Here is a 20,590-nt window from a genome sequence, read left to right as displayed (position 1 = left end):
ATAAACTTCCCTCTTTGAACTGCTTTTGCTGCATCCCATAGGTTTTGGATCATCGTGTGTTCATTGTCATTTGTCTCTAGGTATTTTTTTTTTATTTCCTCTTTGATTTCTTCAGTGATCTCTTGGTTATTTAGTAACATATTGTTTAGCCTCCATGTGTCTGTGTTTTTTAGGTATTTTTCTCTGTAATTCATTTCTAATCTCATAGCATTGTGGTCAGAAAAGATGCTTGATATGATTTCAATTTTCTTCAATTTACTGAGGCTTGATTTGTGACCCAAGATGTGATCTATCCTAGAGAATGTTCCATGTGCACTTGAGAAGGAAGTGTAATTGCTGTTTTTGGATGGAATGTCCTATAAATACCAATTAAATCTACCTGGTCTATTGTGTCATTTAAAGCTTGTGTTTCCTTATTAATTTTCTGTTTGGATGATCTGTCCATTGGTGTAAGTGAGGTGTTAAAGTCCCCCACTATTACTGTGTTACTATTGATTTCCTCTTTTATAGCTGTTAGCCATTGCCTTATGTATTGAGGTGCTGTTATGTTGGGTGCATATATATTTATAATTGTTACATCTTCTTCTTGGATTGATCCCTTGATCATTAGGTAGTGTCCTTTCTTGTCTCTTGTAACATTCTTTAGTTTAAAGTCTATTTTTTCTGATATGAGTATTGCTACTCCAGCTTTCTTTTGATTTCCATTTGCATGGAATATCTTTTTCCATCCCCTCACTTTCAGTCTTTATGTGTCCCTAGGTCTGCAGTGGGTCTCTTGTAGACAGCATATATATGGGTCTTGTTTTTGAATCCATTCAGCAAGCCTGTGTCTTTTGGTTGGAGCATTGAATCCATTCACGTCTAAGGTAATTATTGATATGTATGTTCCTATGACCATTTTCTCAATTATTATGGGTTTGTTTTTGTAGGTCCTTTTCTTCTCTTGTGTTTCCCACTTAGAAAAGTTCCTTTAGCATTTGTTGTAGAGCTGGTTTGGTGGTGCTGAATTCTCTTAGCTTTTGCTTGTCAGTAAAGCTTTTGGTTTCTCCATCGAATCTGAATGAGATCCTTGCCGGGTATAGTAATCTTGGTTGTACGTTCTTCCCTTTCATCACTTTAAGTATACCATGCCACTCCCTTCTGGCTTGTAGAGTTTCTGCTGAGAAATCAGCTGTTAACCTTATGGGAGTTCCTTGTATGTTATTTTTCATTTTTCCCTTGTGACTTTCAACAATTTTTCTTTGTCTTTATTTTTTGTCAGTTTGATTACTATGTGTTTTGGCATGTTTCTCCTTGGGTTTACCCTGCCTGGGGCTCTCTGCACTTCCTGGACTTGGGTGGCTATTTCCTTTCCCCTGTTAGGGAAGTTTTCAACTATAATCTGTTCAAATATTTTCTTGAGTCCTTTCTCTCTCTCTCTCCTCTTTCTGGGACCCCTATAATGAGCATGTTGTTGCATTTAATGTTGTCCCAGAGGTCTCTTAGGCTGTCTTCATTTCTTTTTCATTCTTTTTTCTTTATTCTGTTCCACAGCAGTGAATTCCCCCATTCTGTCTTCCAAGTCACTTATCTGTTCTTCTGTCTCAGTTATTCTGCTATTGATTCCTTCTAGTGTAGTTTTCATTTCAGTTATGTATTGTTCATCTCTGTTTGTTCTTTAATTCTTCTAGGTGTTTGTTCTTTAATTCTTCTAGGTCTTTGTTAAGCATTTCATGCATCTTCTCGATCTTTGCCTCCATTCTTTTTCCAAGGTCCTGGATCATCTTCACTATCATTATTCTGAATTCTTTTTCTGGAAGGTTGCCTATGTCCACTTCAATTAGTTGTTTTTCTGGGGTTTTATCTTGTTCCTTCATCTGGTGTATAGCTCTCTGCCTTTTTGTCTTGTTTATCTTTCTGTGAATGTGGTTTTTGTTCCACAGGCTACAGGACTGTAGTTCTTGCTTCTGCTGTCTCCACCTTCGTGGATGAGGCTATCTAAGTGGCTTGTGCAAGTTTCCTGATTGGAGGGACTGGTGGTGGGTAGAGCTGGGTGTTGCTCTGGTGGGCAGAATCCTTTCTATTTTTATCTGTCCTTGAATTAGACAAGCAGTGAGGGGCTTCAGCTGCCACCTTGGCAGCATGAGGTGAGAAGTAAGCACACTAAGGATATTGGAGTGGTAGTATACTAATGTCCTTGATAATAATATCATTGAGTAGTTGAATGAATACTTATACTAACTCCAGAGTATCCTTGATATGGAAAAAATTAATTTGTAATATAAAAAGCACTATTAGTTAGGTATATGTTAGCTGCAGTCAATGGTTCTTCTGATAAACCCTGCTAGAGTCTTTCTCCAAAGAAATAAATACAGATCTTCTTTTATTTTATTCTTTTTACTCATCCATGCTTTCATCACACTTGTCATTCCTTCAGAAGGTTCTTCACATATAATAAGTAAATACAAATGAATACATTAGTCTACTTATTAAAGCTAAAATTAAACACCTCAAAATAATGGCAAATGTTATCCTTGCATATGGGAAATATGGGTACTTTTTTTCCTTATGTATTCTGTATGTTCCAAGTTTGTTTTTTGTTTTTTTTTTAAAGAAATATTATTTTCCACAGACCTTATTTCCATTTTGTGTTTAGGCGTCTGTGGAAGTACAGCTTAAGACACTCAGTGGCTTGAGCAGTGGGAGCTGCAGACCAGTCTTCAGCAGCAAGCTAAGCACTCTTAGTCTTCAGTAGTGAACTGCTGGATTGGCACTGGGGAACCTGCACACTTTCAGACCAGTCTGCACCTCTGGGTTGAGCAGCAGTAATCTCAGGAGCTGAAGCAGTCCATTCCCCCTGAAATTCCTCCTTGGTAGTGACATTTTCAGCAGGAACCTGCTCTTCCTTTTCAATCTCATCAGAATTTCTATAGAAACAGAGATTGGGCATGACCTCCCATGGGTGTTCACAAGGAATTAGTGTTACACATGTGCAGAACTTTGGGGCCAGCATCCACCACATCAGACCTGCTGAGTGAGCTCCCTTGTTGTTGTACTGGATGACAATGTCCACATGGCACAGACAAGAAACTGTTTCACACAGTGATAGTAGTAGGCTAACCAAGACACCTCTGTGAGAGGGTGGTGGTCATCCCTGGCAGTTACAGCTCCCAGAGACTGCCTGGATCTAATTAGTGAAGTTTCCCAGAGTGAAGTGGCTAGCAACAGCAGTGGCTCCAGGGCCATCAGCAAACTTCAGCACAGTTTACTGGGATAATTCCTGGACCACATGACACTGACATCAGTCAGGTTTTCAATGGCAATAAGGGTGAAAGCTGTTAGCAGAAACTGCTCCAGGTTTTCTTTACATTTATGATGTAGATGACATTACTTAACTTTCTATAGATGTACTGTTCCATTTGGAAGTCAAGGTTGGTGCCACCTAAGTGGGTTCCTGCTGCAAGGAATTTGAGGACATACTCCTCCTCAATTTTCAGGACATCAGGGGCTCTAGACATTGTGAACGTCTCCCTATAAGGCATGACAGAAACCCAGAACAATACCTTATGGACATTTCTCTGGGTAAGGTTCCAAGCTGTTTCTATCAATGGCATATATTACTTTAAAAAATCAGCACAAAATAATTAATGTTATATGAAGAAAGCTACAGTAATGTTTATATTCCATGAATATGGGGACAAACTAGCAATCACTAATTTAAAGCTATTAGTTTTATATCAGATATGGTTTTGCTTAAATATTCATTTATCATTAAAATGTTTCACATCATGTTAAGAGTTTATATCCACTTAAATATCGAATCTTTTCCCACTCACATTTTCATGTGATTTTTAAAATGAGTATCCAGTTACCATGGCAATAAATGACATAGGAATGTGTAGATTAAGTTGGAATGGAATCAACACCAGATAAACTCAGAATCCATGCAACACTTTCATTTCAAACAAGTACTTTTTCTCTCCCCACCACCTTCATAAATGGTAGTCAATCCAAACAATCTGCCCTAAAAAAGTTATGCTCCTAAAATATGCATTTCTAGTTATTTGAATCCAACAGATTCACTGCAAAAAGTTATGGTGACATTTTATGTATTTCTTTTAATCATGGATTTTTTGACAAATGGATAAATGGCTATCAGAATTCCATGGTCACAGACAACTAATCCTTTGTCTTTTCTGGCAAAAACAAGTGAAATTTTGAGTAATGGTATACTGAATAAAATTGAAAGGGATAAATAATTAATACGATTAGGAATCATATTTTCTCAATAATGGGATATATTTATATCTAAATATCTATATCTGTATCTTGCTATATATACTTCACTTGGCATGTAGTCACTGCTTTTGCCTTCACTCACAATTTTACCCAGTATACTTTGTAATAGGCAATACAAAATTTTAAAGAATAACTATATGTTTGTTTATTATGAAAAACTATTTGATATATAATTCAAAGCCCTGGTATATTTTCCTGTCCATTTGGCCTTTGCTGTTTGATTAGCCATTTTGTAACTTTTGTTCATAGTTACTAATATAATTGATGTAAGTGACCTGAGTAAGATTAAAATACATCATTTACAAGTGAGTTCCCCAAGTTCTTGTAGGAGATGGAACCTTGTATTTTAAAAAAAATTCTATAGAGACAAGTAGAATGTTGAGTACACACAAAAAGTTATTTATGAATTGATGATTTTTCTATGTAAAATGATTTTAAAAACTTAAGTAAAACCATTGAAATAAGATAGTTTGACAAAACCTATAAACTGGCTTTCTTTCACTTATAAAACTTGCAATTTACAATTTAGAAGGCCCTTAAGAGGAAAGAAAAGTTAAAACAAAACAATTTCCTCTTTTTAATTCTATCAACACATGGGTTCTATTACCCATGTAGACAGTGAAAGGTTTGGGAAAGTAGATTAATTTATGAGTTTCCTTAAACATTTCACCAAGAACCGAAATCTACCTTAATTGATGGCAGTTATTTTGTTATAATTACACATTTTCATTTGTCAAGAGCTGTTGAAAAATATTTTGAGGCAGTTTAAGTCTTGATGGTTGACTAAATGATGGGTCTTTTTCTACTTTCCTAACAAAAGGCTACAAGATACTGTTAGAAGTTCACTTTCCCAGGGTGGTTCTCCCCCAGGCAAATAGTGTTTCCAGAGAACAGTTGAGATCCCCAGTGGTTTGACTGGTTGAACTTCTATTCATCTTTTAGCCACAAGCCAAGAGTATATTGGAAAACACTGTTCGGTACCAAAAAAAAGTAATAATCTTTATAAGAATGTCTATACACTAGTAAACCTGTAGGGTCTTAAGAAGCACAAAGTGATTGTGAAAATAGGTCTCCTGGGTTAATAGTTGGGAATCAAATGCATTAGGAAGTCCAGCAGGAAGGGACTGATAAAGAATATTCTTTGTTCCTTTGGATATAGTAATACTTAAGATAAAACTCGAGTACATTTTAGAGTGCCTGAGTCTAACTTGAGAATAAAACATGGGGTGAATATTGAAAAGAACAGAAGGAAAGCATTAAAAAAAATTCACACTAAGCTAAGTATTTGTGGTTCAAACATAAATTATTTTCAAGTCATTTTAAGGACTCTCTAGTTTTGAACTCTCATTCACAAAGAAGAGCGACTGTCAGGTGTCTCCTAAAATAGCCACAAGGAGTACTCAGTAAAATAAATATATTTATAAAGATAGTTTAAAATCATATTAAATATGACTATGAGAATAATTTGTTGTATGAAATAAGTTATGGGCATAAATGAGTGGGTTAATGAATGTTATCTATTGTAGTACTTTGAATTACAAAACTAACACGTGCTATCCCCTGTCCTTAACAAAATCACATGTATCCTTTTTTGTTGTTGATTTAAACATGTACACTTGTTTATGTACCATATACTTTATGTTTACAAATAACATTGTACTTTATGTATGTAGGAATAAATGAAGACCAAGCAAATGAGAATGAACAGGGAATATTTATACAGAATTTGCTACAGCGGGGGAGTCAGCCACCATCATTTCTTTGGGCACTCAAAGGCAGGCAGGGGAAGGGGAGAGCTTTCTAATGGAGAAAATGGAAGGCTTCAGGTATGCCCTGATTGGAGATTGTTGGCATGGGGAAGCTGTAGGTAGGCAAGCTAATTAATATTGGGACATCCTATGTGATTGGTTAGGGGTGCATATTTGGGGTTCTCTGGTTTGTCCTAAGTTGGAAGTGGGACAAAAATTAGGGAAGCTGTCAGTTATTAATCAAATCCTGGCCATGTGGGGCCAACTGTTACAAAGGTTATTGTTTGGCTTCCTGAACTGGTAACTAGAGATATCAGTCTGACTACCTATAAGTCTGATTATAAATTGGTTGGCTATATGTAGCTAGATAATGAGTTGATTTCCTGGATTATTTGTTGTGGATCAGACATCTATCTATCTACCTATCTATCTATGTATCTATCTACCCATCTATCTATCTATCTGGTCTGGCCATTGTCTGTTTCCTTATTCAGTCTCTCCTGGACTTCTCAGTAACTTGATATTTTCATTTAAAGGCAAATCACTGCCAGACCTGGAATCAGTGCATGCATGTTTTCTTCATTCTTCATAATAGCTGCATAATATACCACAGTATAAGTAGACGAAAATGTAGTCAGCTGTTTTGAAGGACATCCAGATGGCTTTCAGTGTTTTGTAATTTCAAAAAATTCTGCAGTAAATGTCCTTAACTAAGCATCTTGACTTAATGGTATCATTAACAATACTGGTCAAATACTTAGAATTTAAATTACTGAGTCAAAGGTTATGTTTATTTGAAATTTTAATACATACAAATGCATCATTTTAAGTTCTTTTAACAAAGCCCCTATAAAGGCCTTCACTGTTAGAAGCTAAGATCCCTGATGCTCTAGCTTTTGATCTGTAGACATCAATAAAGATTAGATGGTAGATTTTAATTTCAAGGTGGCAAAATACGAATATGTGGCAAGTTCACAGCACCCCATTCCTAAAAGTCACTCCCCTAAAAAAGATAGCTGAAACAAGGGAATTTTGAGCAATCATTGGTAGATAGAAGCTGTGAGCAATCATTGGCAGATAGAAATTGAAAAGGGAAATTGTAGCTCCAAAGATCAAGAGGTATCACTTATTTAGAAGGGATACTGCTACTGTATAGAAAAGTAGAAGAAGTTCCAGAAGAAATTTCCTGGCTCACTGAAACAATCTGATAGTTCAACCTCTGTTAAATGCCTCTTGGAATAGGCAGCTAAGACCTATGTATTTGTTTCCAGGAAAGAGCAGTGAATAAGTGAGTTTACATCAGAGATTCAGGGCAGTACCTGGTTATCTGGCAATAAATGACTGAGAGGAATGAGGAGCATTACAGATAACCAGCTGTTCGGTCAGGGTCTAGTTCTATGCCATACCCATTATCACTAATAAATGGCAAAAGTTAAGGCCATGGCTGGAGCTGGTTAGTTGTACAAAGAATAAAAGAGATAGCCTAATAGGAATTCTCAACTACTAAGATGAATACACAATTCCTTCTCAACACTTGCAGAAAGCTTACACCACTGAAGAGGAAGAGCAAACAACACTGGCATAAACTTACACATATGGAAACAAAAGCAAGAGAACAAGATTTTGAAAAATTAAATATAATGTTTTAAGAGTGATACTGTATTTTATTCAATTGTAAGACTAGGTGGATATAACAAAGAACTAACTAGAGTCATCAAAATAAAAAAAATAATATTGTAGAGATAGATAAGCTAATGTGCAAAATGGGCATGGCTGTAGAATGACTGAGAAAGCTGGAAAATAAAGGGGGAGATAAATCATGAAAAAGTTAAGAGACTTAGAAAATAGGTTCAGGTGATTAAAAACAAACATCTAAATGGAGCTTCAAAAGAATAATATCTACTACAGAGTAGGCGATAATTAAAGAGATAAAAAAAGGAAATTCTATTCTAAGTAAAGAAAATATGAGATAAAAAAGGGCACACTCAGTGTTGGGCAGGATTTACAAAAACAAAGCAAAGCAAATCAAACAGAAAACAAAACAAAGTAAAAAAAGAACAAAAAAACAAAAAACCTCCAAGTCAATTGGTTCCAATATATATCTGAAATTTCAGAACATTAAGATTGGAATAAAAATCCTAATAGTTTCCAGAGAAAATTGTAAAAGCCAGGACTAGTGACCACAATTAATTTATATAATTTGTTTGCTGGGAGGCTGCCACATCATTTGCTATCCATGATGGTATATTTGTAAGTCACCCTTGAAGGGCTCTGGTACGCATCTCTGCCTCAGTTTCTCTGTACAAGATACGGTTCCATCTCTCTGGCAACCTGTCACTTTCACTCATTCTTAAGTTTCATTTAATCTGCTCTTTTGACCTTTGGTTCAATGCCCTATTTTCTGTCTTATCTTCTTCCAAACAGATTCTTCATGCAAAGACTTACAGTTCACTGATACTACTTTTCTGAGTTGGCCTTATAAATTGTGTCCTAGAAAACCCTACAGGCATGGCATGGCCTTCCTGAAAATGACCTAGTTCCTGCTTGCAGCCTCCTGGCAGTCTGCTGTCAAGACATTTGTGTACTGAAAACAAAGAAAGAGATTTTAAAATATTCAAAGCACATATTTTAGACCTTAATAATAGTCTGTAGTTTTTAAAGCCTTTATGGTGTCTGAACACATTTAAAAACTATTTGTGTTATGTTTGAACACATTTTTAAAATGTTTGTTATACATTAATACTTTCTCCTTGAATAAATAAAATATTACAGATAAGGCAAAAATCTTTCATTGGCTACCATCCTGAATTTTGGTTCTTTTTCCCATCTTTAAAATTGCCAACCATCTCAGTTTGAGGTGTAGCATTCCAGACCTTATTCTCTATGCAATTTTCTATGTATATCTGTTAAGAAATATAGTATTTTTGATGTGTTTAAAAATATAAATGGTATCCAATTATATATTTTGTCCTTCACTTTGCTTTATTCACTCCAATACTTTCCCATGTGAGTGTGTATAGGTCTTTATCGCTTTTGAAATATATCTTATCCTTTAGTACAGACATATCATTATTTATTTAGTCATTACCTTATTCATGAACATTTAGGTTGTTTCAAAATGTTTGTTTTCATAAACAGTTTTGTAATGTATATCACTAAGCATTGTAATTATTTGTTATTCTAGGATAGATGAGCAGTGAGTGGCAATGTTGGGTCACAGGACCTGCTTGTTTGCATTTTAATAGATATTACTAAATTTCCCTATATTAAGTGACATTTTCATTAGCAGTGGAAGAGAGTATCTATATCCTCAAACTCCCATAGACACAGGTATTATCAAGCTTTTAAATGTGTACCTATTCACTGGGTGAAAAATGAAATTTCGTGGTTTTAATCTCCATTTACTGTTTTCATTACATTTTCTTGTGTACCTTACACTACAGGACTGAACTTGAAATCACTAAGGTATGCAGTGATATATATATATATATATACACACATACACACACACATATACACATACACCCTGAAATTTGAAAGCCATCAACTGTTTCCATATACTTGGAAGAAAATTTAATTTTTTTTAATGGAGTTTTCCATCAAGAATCTCTTACCCTTAGCTAAATGAGGGAGAGTTCTTTCCAAAATGAATAACACCTTATATAGTCACCAAAAAATATTTAAATCATAGAGCCATTTTTAAGCATAGTAAAGGCAAATTCAGATATCTGGTCTATGAGTTCCAAAGGTAGTAGTCCACATTCATGTTCTGTCCCATACAATTGCATTCCAGATTATATTTTGTTATATTTGCATCATTGACAACTCGTGATTTGTTTTCTTTGTTTCTTCTGTTTTTCTTTCCGTTTCCATTTCTTTCCTTTAAGTGTGTTATTTGAACATATATTTAGGATTCCATCTTGATTTATTTATAGCATTTTTGAGCCTATTGCTTTGAATACTTTTTTGTGGTTGTTCTGGGTATTACAATATGCAAATGTGAATTATTATAGTCTACTGGTGTCATCCTTTAACTACTTCCAGTGGAGTATTTAAAACTTACTTCCATTTAGGTCTTTTACTCTCCCAATTTAAAAAAAATCTATCTATCTATCTATCTATCTAGTTGTTCCAAGTATTTCCTCTCCATACTTTAACAAAACAGATATTATTTTTTTTATTTCCACCAATGAATATGATCTAAGAGATTCATCAGGATAAGTCTATTATATGCCCTTCTATTATTATTTTACTACTCCATTCTACTATTATTCTATTATTATTACCATTCCATTATTATTTTCTTTCTGAAGTTTATGCCTTCTTCTGTTATCATTCGTTTTATGCCAAAGAGCTTCCTACAGATATGCTTTAAAGGTTTATTTGCAACATATTTTCTTAGTTTTTTTTTTTTCCCCCTCTGAGAATGTCTTCATTTTCCATTGAAAACTGTCTTTATTTTCCATTTATTCTTTTTTTTTTTTGCAGTACGCGGGCCTCTCACTGTTGTGGCCTCTCCCATTGTGGAGCACAGGCTCCGGATGCGCAGGCTCAGTGGCCATGGCTCACGGGCCTAGCCGCTCCGCAGCATGTGGGATCTTCCCAGACTGGGGCACAAACCCGTGTCCCCTGCATCGGCAGGCGGACTCTCCACCACGGCGCCACCAGGGAAGCCCTCCATTTATTCTTGATAGATGGTTTTCCAGGTATAGAATTCACATCTGACAGTTCTTTTCTTCTTGCATAGAAAAATATTATGTGAATTGCTTCTAGTCTCCATAGTTTCAGACGAGAAATCAGCTGTCACTTGATTTGGTATCCCCTTGGTTGCTTGTAAAACTTTTTATTGTCTTTACAATAAACGTAAATTGTTTATATCATTTCAGATGTTTAATTATGATGTGTCTTGGACGGATTCCTTCATGTTTATCTTATTTAGATTTGCTCAGCTTTTGAATCTGTAGGCTTATATATCCTACCAAATGTGGGTAATTTTTAGCCACTATTTATCTGAATAACTTTTCAGCCCCCAGTTCTTTCTCCTCTTTTTCTGGGACTTGAATAATATGAATCTTAGATCTTTTCTTATTGTATCAGTTTCCTAAGGCTCTGTTCTGTCTCTCTGTTTTGCAGTGGGGGGAAGGGAGAGGAGGGATTTTCTGTTTTTCTCTCTGCTGTTCAGATTGAGTAAATTCCATTGTTCTAAGTTTCTTGGTCTGTCTTCTTTCAACTCCATTTTACTACTGAGTCTATCCAGTGAGTTTTCTATTTTGGTTAGTGTATCTTTCAGTTCTATAATTCCTACTTGGACTATATATTCTTTTGAATAAGTTATATAACAGATATTAGCAAATAATAATGCCCATATTTTGTATTTTTTCACTTGTGTTGGGAATTTTTAATCACTTATTGAAGCTATGCTATGATGGCTGTGTTAAAGTTTCTGTCAAATAGTTACAACATCTGATTCATCTCAATATTAGCAATATATTATCTGATAGTCTTTTCTCATTAAAGCCATGCGTTTCCTGGTCTTGGTATAATGAGTCATTTTTGGGTGTATTTTGGACATTTTACATGTTATGTTAGGAGACTCTTGATATTATTTAAATCTTTTATTCTAGTAGGAAGTCTCTGTTTAAGTTTAGCATGTAGGTTATGGCCTACTTTTCTGGGTTATATTCCAAGGAGAATTTTAATTTTCTGATCTCTTGCAATGCTAATCTGGTCTGCTTTGTTTTTCTAGTTCTATTTTGCATTCCCACTGACTTCTTTCAGGAATCACTTTGGGGATGGATGGTATTTCCATGAGCCATTGGGCTGGGGACACTAGACTCATGATATGGAGAGTGCTTCCTCTGACCTATTCTCTAACCATCCAGTGCCAGAGGGTATTCTATGCTATCTTTGTTGGTGCCTCTGGGGCAGGGTAGCTGGTCTTCCCTTTGCTAATCCTTTGCCCAGAGAAATCAGGCTTTACTTGTTTTTTTAGTTTGTTTCATTTTGTTTTTGTTTTCTTCCTATGCCTGTAGGCAGTTCCAGATCGCAGCAGCACTCTCCAGTGCCCAGTCTAAGACATATGATAGATAAAAAGAAAATCCAGGAAATTTTCTATGGTGTCATACTTCAAGTTTTGAGGTTCCTTGACAGTCCAACTTCTTATTTCCACCATTCAGTCTTTTTTTTATTTGCTGTGAAGTATTTTTCTAGAGCATATAGTTGTATTCAGAGGGGAGGGGTAGAGAAAATTGAATCTATTCCATCTTGTTCCCTGAATTACTTTTTACAATCTGCAGTACACTCTCATGTCTGTCATCTCACTTGTTCCTCCTCAAAGCTCTGTGGGGCTTGCTCTTGTGAAAGTGTGACTCCATGAGGTAAAATGCAAAGGGTTGGGACAAAATGTAAAAGTATATAACTTCTAGATAGCAAAAAGTTAAAAAAAAAAAAAAAAAGCTTCTTCTATAAAACAAAACACCCCAAAACTTACTAGCTTAAAAAAATCACCTGTTTAGCTCATGATTCTGTGGGTGAATTGGACGATTCTGATTTTGGCCAAGTTGGCTGATCTCTACTGGACCTACTAATGTGTCTGTGGTCATTCATTAGGTCTGAAATATCTTGAACAGCCTCACTCACATGTCTTGTAGTTGTTGGATGTTGGCTGGTGTCATGGAGATATGAGGCCACATATCTTCTTTTGACAGGCTTTCTCAGTCTTCTTCTCATGGTAGTGGAAGGATTCCAAACAGAACAAGAAAGGGCAGGCCTCAACAAAAAACACTTTTCAAATCTCTGCTTGCTCTATGTTTGCTCTTATCTCATCAGTCAAAGCAAGTCATAAGCCTAAGCTCAGAGTCAGTGCAGGTGGTAACGCCTAAAGAATGCAGACATAAGGAGAGGAAGAATTTGTGGCCATTGAACAATCTACCATGGTCACAATCAAGGTCTGAGCCATAAATATTCTCAAGTTAGCTCCTATTTGCATTACTTTTATAATTTATAATGTCTATTATATCGATTACCTCACTTGTTTTTATGAATATCTCATGTTTGATATGTGGGAAGGCATAATTGTCCTCTCTGATAAAAAATGCCATATGTTTATGGCTAGTCCAAATATAACTTATATGTTGACACTGAAACAAACAGTCACACAAGTAAATGTATAAGTAAAGTCTTGATATGCATTATATTAGGACTTTTTCCAGGTTCACTTAAGTGTTAGCTATAAGACCTGATGTTTTTATTCTTTGTTACCTTCCCAAGCATAATTGGTATCTGCCAGTTATGTTATCCTAGGTTTTGTTGAAAAAGTCCATGTCTATCTTAATCACATTTTCCATGACTTTAAAAATGATGAATATATCCTCTGTGCAGATGGAAAGAATTCTTACTTGTAGTTTATTCTTACATAAGTGAGGCTTAAATTTACTGATCATATTTATTGCTTGATGCAAAACCATTTTACCATTCACTATATCTTTGTTGAAGGGGCAGTTATAACAAAACAAGCTTATATGTTTAGATTTACCATAATTTATCTGGATGTTAGGAGAATATTGCCTTTGTTATTTTTGTATTGTTATTACTACCTATATTTTATCCTACTAAAAAAATATATATATAAAATAAATATATATATATATATATATATATATATATATATTTAACTTCTTTATTGGAGTGTAATTGCTTTACAATGGTGTGTTAGTTTCTGCTTTATAACAAAGTGAATCAGCTATATGTATACATACATCCCCATATCTCCTCCCTCTTGTGTCTCCCTCCCACCCCCCATCCCACTCCTCTAGGTGGTCACAAAGCACCGAGCTGATCTCCCTGTGCTATGCGGCTGCTTCCCACTAGCTATCTATTTTACATTTGGTAGTGTATATATGTCCACGCCACTCTCTCACTTCGTCCCAGCTTACCCTTCCCCCTCCCCATGTCCTCAAGTCCATTCTCTATGTCTGCATCTTTATTCCTGTCCTGCCCCTAGGTTCTTCATAACCATTTTCTTTTTTTTTTTTTAGATTCCATATGTATGTGTTAGCATACGGTATTTGTTTTTCTCTTTCTGACTTACTTCACTCTGTATGACACACTCTAGGTCCATTGACCTCACTACAAATAACTCAATTTTGTTTCTTTTTATGGCTGAGTAATATTCCATTGTATATATGTGCCACATCTTCTTTATCCATTCATCTGTCGAAAAAATATATTTTTAATGTTTTCTATCTTTGGAAATCATTGGTCCCATAATTTCAGTTTTAAAAAGTCACTTCTAGCTTTTCTTTAGAGTGAAGACTGATAGTTTAGCATCCATTATTTCATAAGAATAATTTAGATTTCCTCTTAAACATACCACTCAATAACTGCAGTAACAGAGGTTTATAGTCTCTTTCTGAGGTGTCTCTGAAATCCTTGTGAGTTCTTTCCACAGCTTATCTTCATCAGCTTCTAACTACTCAGATAAGCTTAGCGTCATCTGCGAACTTAACATATTCCATTTTGTACTCTTTCTTTTAGATCAATTATGTGAGAATCTGATCTTTATCAAAATGTGAAAAAAGGCTAGACAGAGTGTTTATTCCCAGGTACCCTACTGTAAATGATTCTCCATCCATAAAATTGATAAGCTACCCCTTCTCTTTGTTTTCTTTGTTTGTGTTATGTAGGTGTATATTTCTGAAAATACCTGCCCTCTAACATTCAGTTCTAGAGTAGAGGGAAATAGAGTTTGATAAATGTATGAGAGAGTTTAATACATTGCAAAACGCTTACTAAACTCAATAGTTGACAGCTATTCCTTTCCGTTTTGTCTAAACATTTATTTTTTCTGTTGGAGCACTCTGGAGAGAAAGGATTTGTACTATTTATCCTTCGAGTAACAATGTGACATGCCCTCCACCCACTCCCTCTCCTGTATACATTATGCTTCCTTAAGTGTGCAATGAACCACTCTACCTTATATATTGCACCAATCTGTTAGGCATGCAAGAGAGAGTTATTGGTCTGAAATTCTAAATCTTTCCACAATGCTTTTTTATGGATGGTGTCAAAACAAAGGCAAATTCAAAATAAATAAAACCACCACTCTCATTTATAATGTTAGGGCTTAAGACAAGCAACAACAGGCACAAATATACCAGTACATTCCAATACACTTTTTCTTAGTCATGTTAGTGACACCACCAGTGTCAGACTAGCAATCCCTCACTGGCTTATTGAAATATAAGATGCAAGAAGCTTTCTCTTATGGTGAGTATCTTAGTTCTCTGAAATCTTTGTTTATGCCAGTGGTTTCCACCTGGGGAGAGAATTTGCCCTTCTTGGGACATACGGCAATGTCTAGAGACATTTTTGGTTTCTACAACTTGGGCATGATGGTGCTACTGTCATCTAATGGACAGGGGTCAGGGATGCCACTAAACATCCCACATTGCACAGGTGATCTCCTTACAACAGATTACCTGGCCCCAAATGTCAATACCAGCAAGAGTGAGAAACAGTGGTTTACATCATCTTCTTTTGCATATGTTTCCTCATTTGGTTGGCAACAGTTGTCCAGTGTAACCAAATGTTCACCATAATCCTGAACACTGATATTTGTTTTAATAACTGTCCTGTTGTGCATATGATGTCACAACATATGAAGAGCATATGTTTTACAACATACCCATATGAACTATAAGATTTCACTTTTGCCTCAATTTTAATCTGGTTATTGATACTTAAACAAGAATTGCTTTGTAGCAAATTATCTTTGGACAACTCCCACAGATTCTTTTTTTCCCACTGACTCCTGGGTTCCCTTGTAATTTAAACACTGTTCATCATACCTAAAAGAACTGCAACACTTAGTAGTAGTGGTATGGATTATCAACCTTCAGGATAAATCTGATTCTGAAATTATCCCCATTAACATATAGTGTTTCATAGCAGGTACTGAACTTGGAATCCACAATCTACAACTTCTTGAGCTGCATAAGTACAGTATAGAAATAGATCCAAACACAACAGCATTGTTTCAAAGCAAATAATTGTTTCCAAGAAAAACTGACCAAAAGTAAAATAATCGAGAGGTAGAAATGATCAGATATCTCTTAGGTCCAAGGTTTAATTCATTTAGACCAAATTTAATTTCTTTCAAGCTAAGGCATATGAGGAAATGCTAATTTGTGTGAGTTCTTTAGCAGTAATATTCATTAAAACTATTATGGTTCGTTGCAATGTCAAAAGAAACTCTTTTTTTTTTTCTTTTACAAGCTGATACGTATTAATGAGAAAGTTACTGACCCCCTCTTTCTTCTGTGTGTGACCGACAGAACAAGAATCACTAGGATAAAATCAGCAGTTTCACAGTTCTTGTTCTCTGTCAAAGGGCAACACACTGACGGATCCTTCAAGTTTGATTCATTAGGCAAGTTTTTCATATGTAAGGCTAATAAGCTATGACGTTTAGCTCTCAGTAAATTTAATCACCATGCAATTTATGTGTGCTTATTGACTTTATTTCACTATTCAGGAGGCATATGTGCTTTAAAATATAGTGCCATATGTGCATGGAATCAGAGAATTTTAAAGCTTGATATCATTTAGTCTCAACCTTGTCATTTCAGAGTAGAAACTGAGGCATATGATGAATGCCAGACTGCGAAATAGTGAGTCAGACTGTGAATTTTAAGTTTCTAGTTCACTGTTAATTCTCTTTGAGCTACCATTTTGCTCCCATTATAAGGCTTCAAAATTAAATTCAAACTTGATTTTATAACATGATTGATTATTCTTTTCTTATCAAGAACATTGAAATAACTATTTTACATTACAAACTATAGTTGGTAACTAAATATTCTCACTAGTAAATAAGTGGGAGATTTTTAAAATAATGGACTATTTTATACAAATTGTTCTTCAGAGTATCAAAAGTACCTTAGGAGTAATAGCAGTGTTTTACTTTTACATCAGGTCTTCTGTCTGCTATCTTGAAGGCAAAGGAATAATGAACATACTATAGATTAAAAAAAATATATTACTTACTATTTTGCAACTTGGGCAGATCACTGAGCCTCAGTTTCCTCACCTTGAATAAGAAAAATAAATGATTATCCATGAACCTCATAGACAATGTTCATGAAATAAGGTAAAGTAAATGAGATCACCTTTGTAAACTAAAAAAAACAGATTTATATAAGTTAATGTTATCATATTAGTGAAACATTTTTTGTTCAGACCCAAAACCAATGTTTTCATGGCTCTATTCTACTTCTTCTCCAGTTTCTTAGTTTTGTTATTTGAACAACTACAAATGATACTTCCTAACTGACATGTATTTTTTAAATACGTTAAAAAATTGATAGCAGTTGATTAAACCTTACAAAAGATTTTTTTTAATAAACTTTATTTTTTAGAGCAGTTTTAGGTTCACAGGAAAATGAAGTGTAAAGTACAGGGAGTTTCTATATCTACCCTGTCCCCAGGGTAGATGTCCCCTACTATCGACATCCATCACCAGAGTGGTATATTTGTTACATTCAATGAACCTACACTGATACATCATTATCATCCAAACTCCATAGTTTACATTATGGTTCACTCCTGATGTTGTACAATCTATGGGATTTTGCAAACGATTAATGATATATACCCACCATCAGGGTATCATGCAGAATAGTTTAAGTACCCTAAAAATCTCTGTGCTTCCTTGCCCCTAATACCTGACAACCAATGATCTTTTTAGCGTCTCTGTAGTTCTGCCCCTCCAAGGTGTCATACAGTTGGAATCATACAGTATGTGGCCCTTTTGGACTGGCTTCTTTTAGTTAGGAATATATATTTATAGTTCTTCCTTGTCTCTTCATGGCTTGATAGCCCATATCTTTTTATCACTGAATAATACTCATTGTCTGGATGTACCACAGTTTATTTAACCATTCACTATCTGAAAGACATCTTGCATGCATCCAGGTTTTGGCAGTTATTAACAAAGCTGCTATAAACACACACGTGGATGGTTTTGTGTAGATAAATGTTTTCAAATCCTTTGAAAATACCAAGAAGTGCAACTGCTAGATTGTATAGTAAGAATATGTTTAGTTCTGTAAGAAAATGTCCATCTTTCAAAGTGACTGTACCATCTTGCATTCCTACGGGCAATGAATGAAAGTTCCTATTTCTTTATAGCCTCACAAGCATTTTGTGTTGGTAGTGTTTGGATTTTGGCCATTCCAATAGATGTGTAGTGGTATCTTGTTTTAATCCGCAATTCCCTGATGACAAATTGTGCAGAACATCTTTTCATAAGCTTATTCATTATGTGTATATCTTCTTTGGTGAGATATCTGTTAAGTTCTTTGGCCCATTTTTAAATCAGGTTGTTTATTGTCTTATTATTGAGTTTTAAGGGCTGTCTGTACATTTTTGAATAACACTACTTTATCAGAAGTGTATTTTGCAAATATTTTCTCCCAGTCTGTGGCTTATCTTTTTATTCTGTTGACATTGTCTTACACAGAGAAGTGTTTAATTTTAATGAGGTCCAGGATATTAATTTAGTGATAAGAGGGACATCCTTGTCCTGTGACTGAAATTAGTGAGAAACCTTCAAGTTACTTAGCATTCAGGATTGTGTTAGCTGTAGGGTTCTTTTGGTAAATATTTTTTATCAAGTTGAGGAAGTTCCCTTCTACACCTTGTTTACTGAAAGATTTTATTATGAATGAGTCCTGGATTTTATCAAATGCTTTTTCTGCATCAATTGAAATGATCATGTGATTTATAAGCCTATTAGTGTGATGGATTTCATTAATTGATTTTCAAGGTTAGAACCAGACTGGAAAAACTGGGATAAATTCCACTTTGTTGTGGTGAATAATTGTTTTTATACTTCATTGGATTTGATCTTCTAATATTTTGTTGAAGACATTAGCATCTATGTTCATGAAAGATATTGGTCTGTAGTTTTCTTTTCTTGTAATGTCTTTGCCTGCTTTGTGAATCAGGGTACTACTAGCCTCATAGAATGAGTTAGGAAGTATTCCCTCTGCTTCTGACTTCTGGAAGAGTTTTCAGAGATTGGTATAATGTATTCTTTAAGGTAGAATTCACATATGGACCCATCCAGGCCTGGTGCTTTCTATTTTGAAAGGTTGTTAACTATTGGTTCAATTTCTTTAATAGTTATAGGCTTATTCAAATTGTCTATTTCTTCTTGTCTGACTTTTGGCAGTTTGTGTCATTTCAAGGGATTGGTTCACTTCAACTAAATTATCAAATCTGTGGTCATAGGGTTGTTCATATTCCTTTATTATAATTTTAATGTCCATGGGATCTGTAGTCATGTCCCCTGTTTAATTTCTATACTAGTAATTTGTTTTCAAAGTGGGTTTCTTGTAGAAAACATATAATTGGGTTTTTTGTTTGATCTGCTCAGACAATCTCTGTCTTTTAATTAGTGTATTTAGACAATTGACATTTAAAGCGATTATTGACAAACTTGGATTATTATCTATCATATGTTTTCCTGTTTGTTGCCCTTGTTCTTTATTCCTACTTTTGCCTTTAACTCTTTTTCTGATTTTTTTTTTTTTTCTGTATGTGTGTGTGTGTGAGCCTGTGTGATTTTAATCAATCATTTTATATGATTCAACTTTCTCTCCTTTCTTAGCATATCAACTTTTCTTCTTTTTTAAACATTATTTTTAGTGGTTACATGGCTAGGAATTTAGTTTGCAGGTGGAATTAAGGTTGCTAATCAGCTGACCTTAAGATAAAGCAACTATCCTGGATTCTCCATACGGGCTGAATGTAATCACAAAGGTACTCACATGTGGAAGATGGAGGTAAAATAATCAGGTTGAGAGTTATATGACATGAGATAGACTTGGCCAGCTATTGCTGTCTCTGAAGGTGGAAGGGGATCGTGAGCCAAGGGATGTGGGTGGCCTTTAGAAGGTGGAAAAGTAAAAAAGAAAAAAATTTTACTCCAGAAATTCCAGAAAGAAATGAAGTACAGGCAACATCTTGACTTTAGCTCAGTGAGATCCATTAAAGGCTTCTGACTTACAGAACCGTAGGGCAATAAATCTGTGTTTTTTTAAGCCACTAACTTTACGGTAATTTGTTACAGCAGCCACAGGAAACTAACACAAAGAACAAACTAAAAAGATGAGCTATACAAAATATAAGATAATCATTCCCCACAAACTGGAGGTATCTCTCTCTTCAGAGAGTAGATATTTTGCGGGGAAGTGTTCTAAAAAAGGATTCAAAAATGATATAGAGAGTTTGATTGCATGAAGCTGAAATTTGTTTAAAAGAAAGTACAGTAAGAAAATAATAGTGATTCATTCTTTAATATATGGATTCAGCTGCTATTTTTCTTGATAATTCAAATGAAGAAATTCCTGTTGATATATAATGTACCATGGACATAAAAGTATTCAGCATGTCTCCCAAGGTCTCATATCCACCTTCACATTGTTAAATGGAGATAAATGCACTCCTCTCAAGATTGAGAAGTTATTTTCCAGTGACAGTTTAAAATCTCCCCTCTCTCC

General features: G+C 35.0%; 1 long non-coding RNA gene and 1 pseudogene across 2 annotated transcripts in view; both read right to left on the bottom strand.

Annotated features, from left to right (window-relative positions):
- The window catches only part of LOC307193432, a 290,903-nt gene that overhangs the window by 179,548 nt on the left and 90,765 nt on the right, over nucleotides 1-20,590 (bottom strand). The window contains exon 2 of the long non-coding RNA XR_013830317.1: nucleotides 17,073-17,115. This is a non-coding gene — a long non-coding RNA (uncharacterized lncRNA). The remainder of the gene's footprint in view (nucleotides 1-17,072; nucleotides 17,116-20,590) is intronic.
- On the bottom strand, nucleotides 2,564-3,398 carry LOC307192768 (small ribosomal subunit protein uS2-like; annotated as a pseudogene). The gene has a single exon. The product of its transcript is annotated as a small ribosomal subunit protein uS2-like (transcript).

This window comes from Stenella coeruleoalba (genome assembly GCF_951394435.1).
Source record: "Stenella coeruleoalba genome assembly, chromosome: 10".
NCBI lineage: Eukaryota > Metazoa > Chordata > Mammalia > Artiodactyla > Delphinidae > Stenella > Stenella coeruleoalba.
This window is presented reverse-complemented; position numbering and strand designations above follow the sequence as displayed.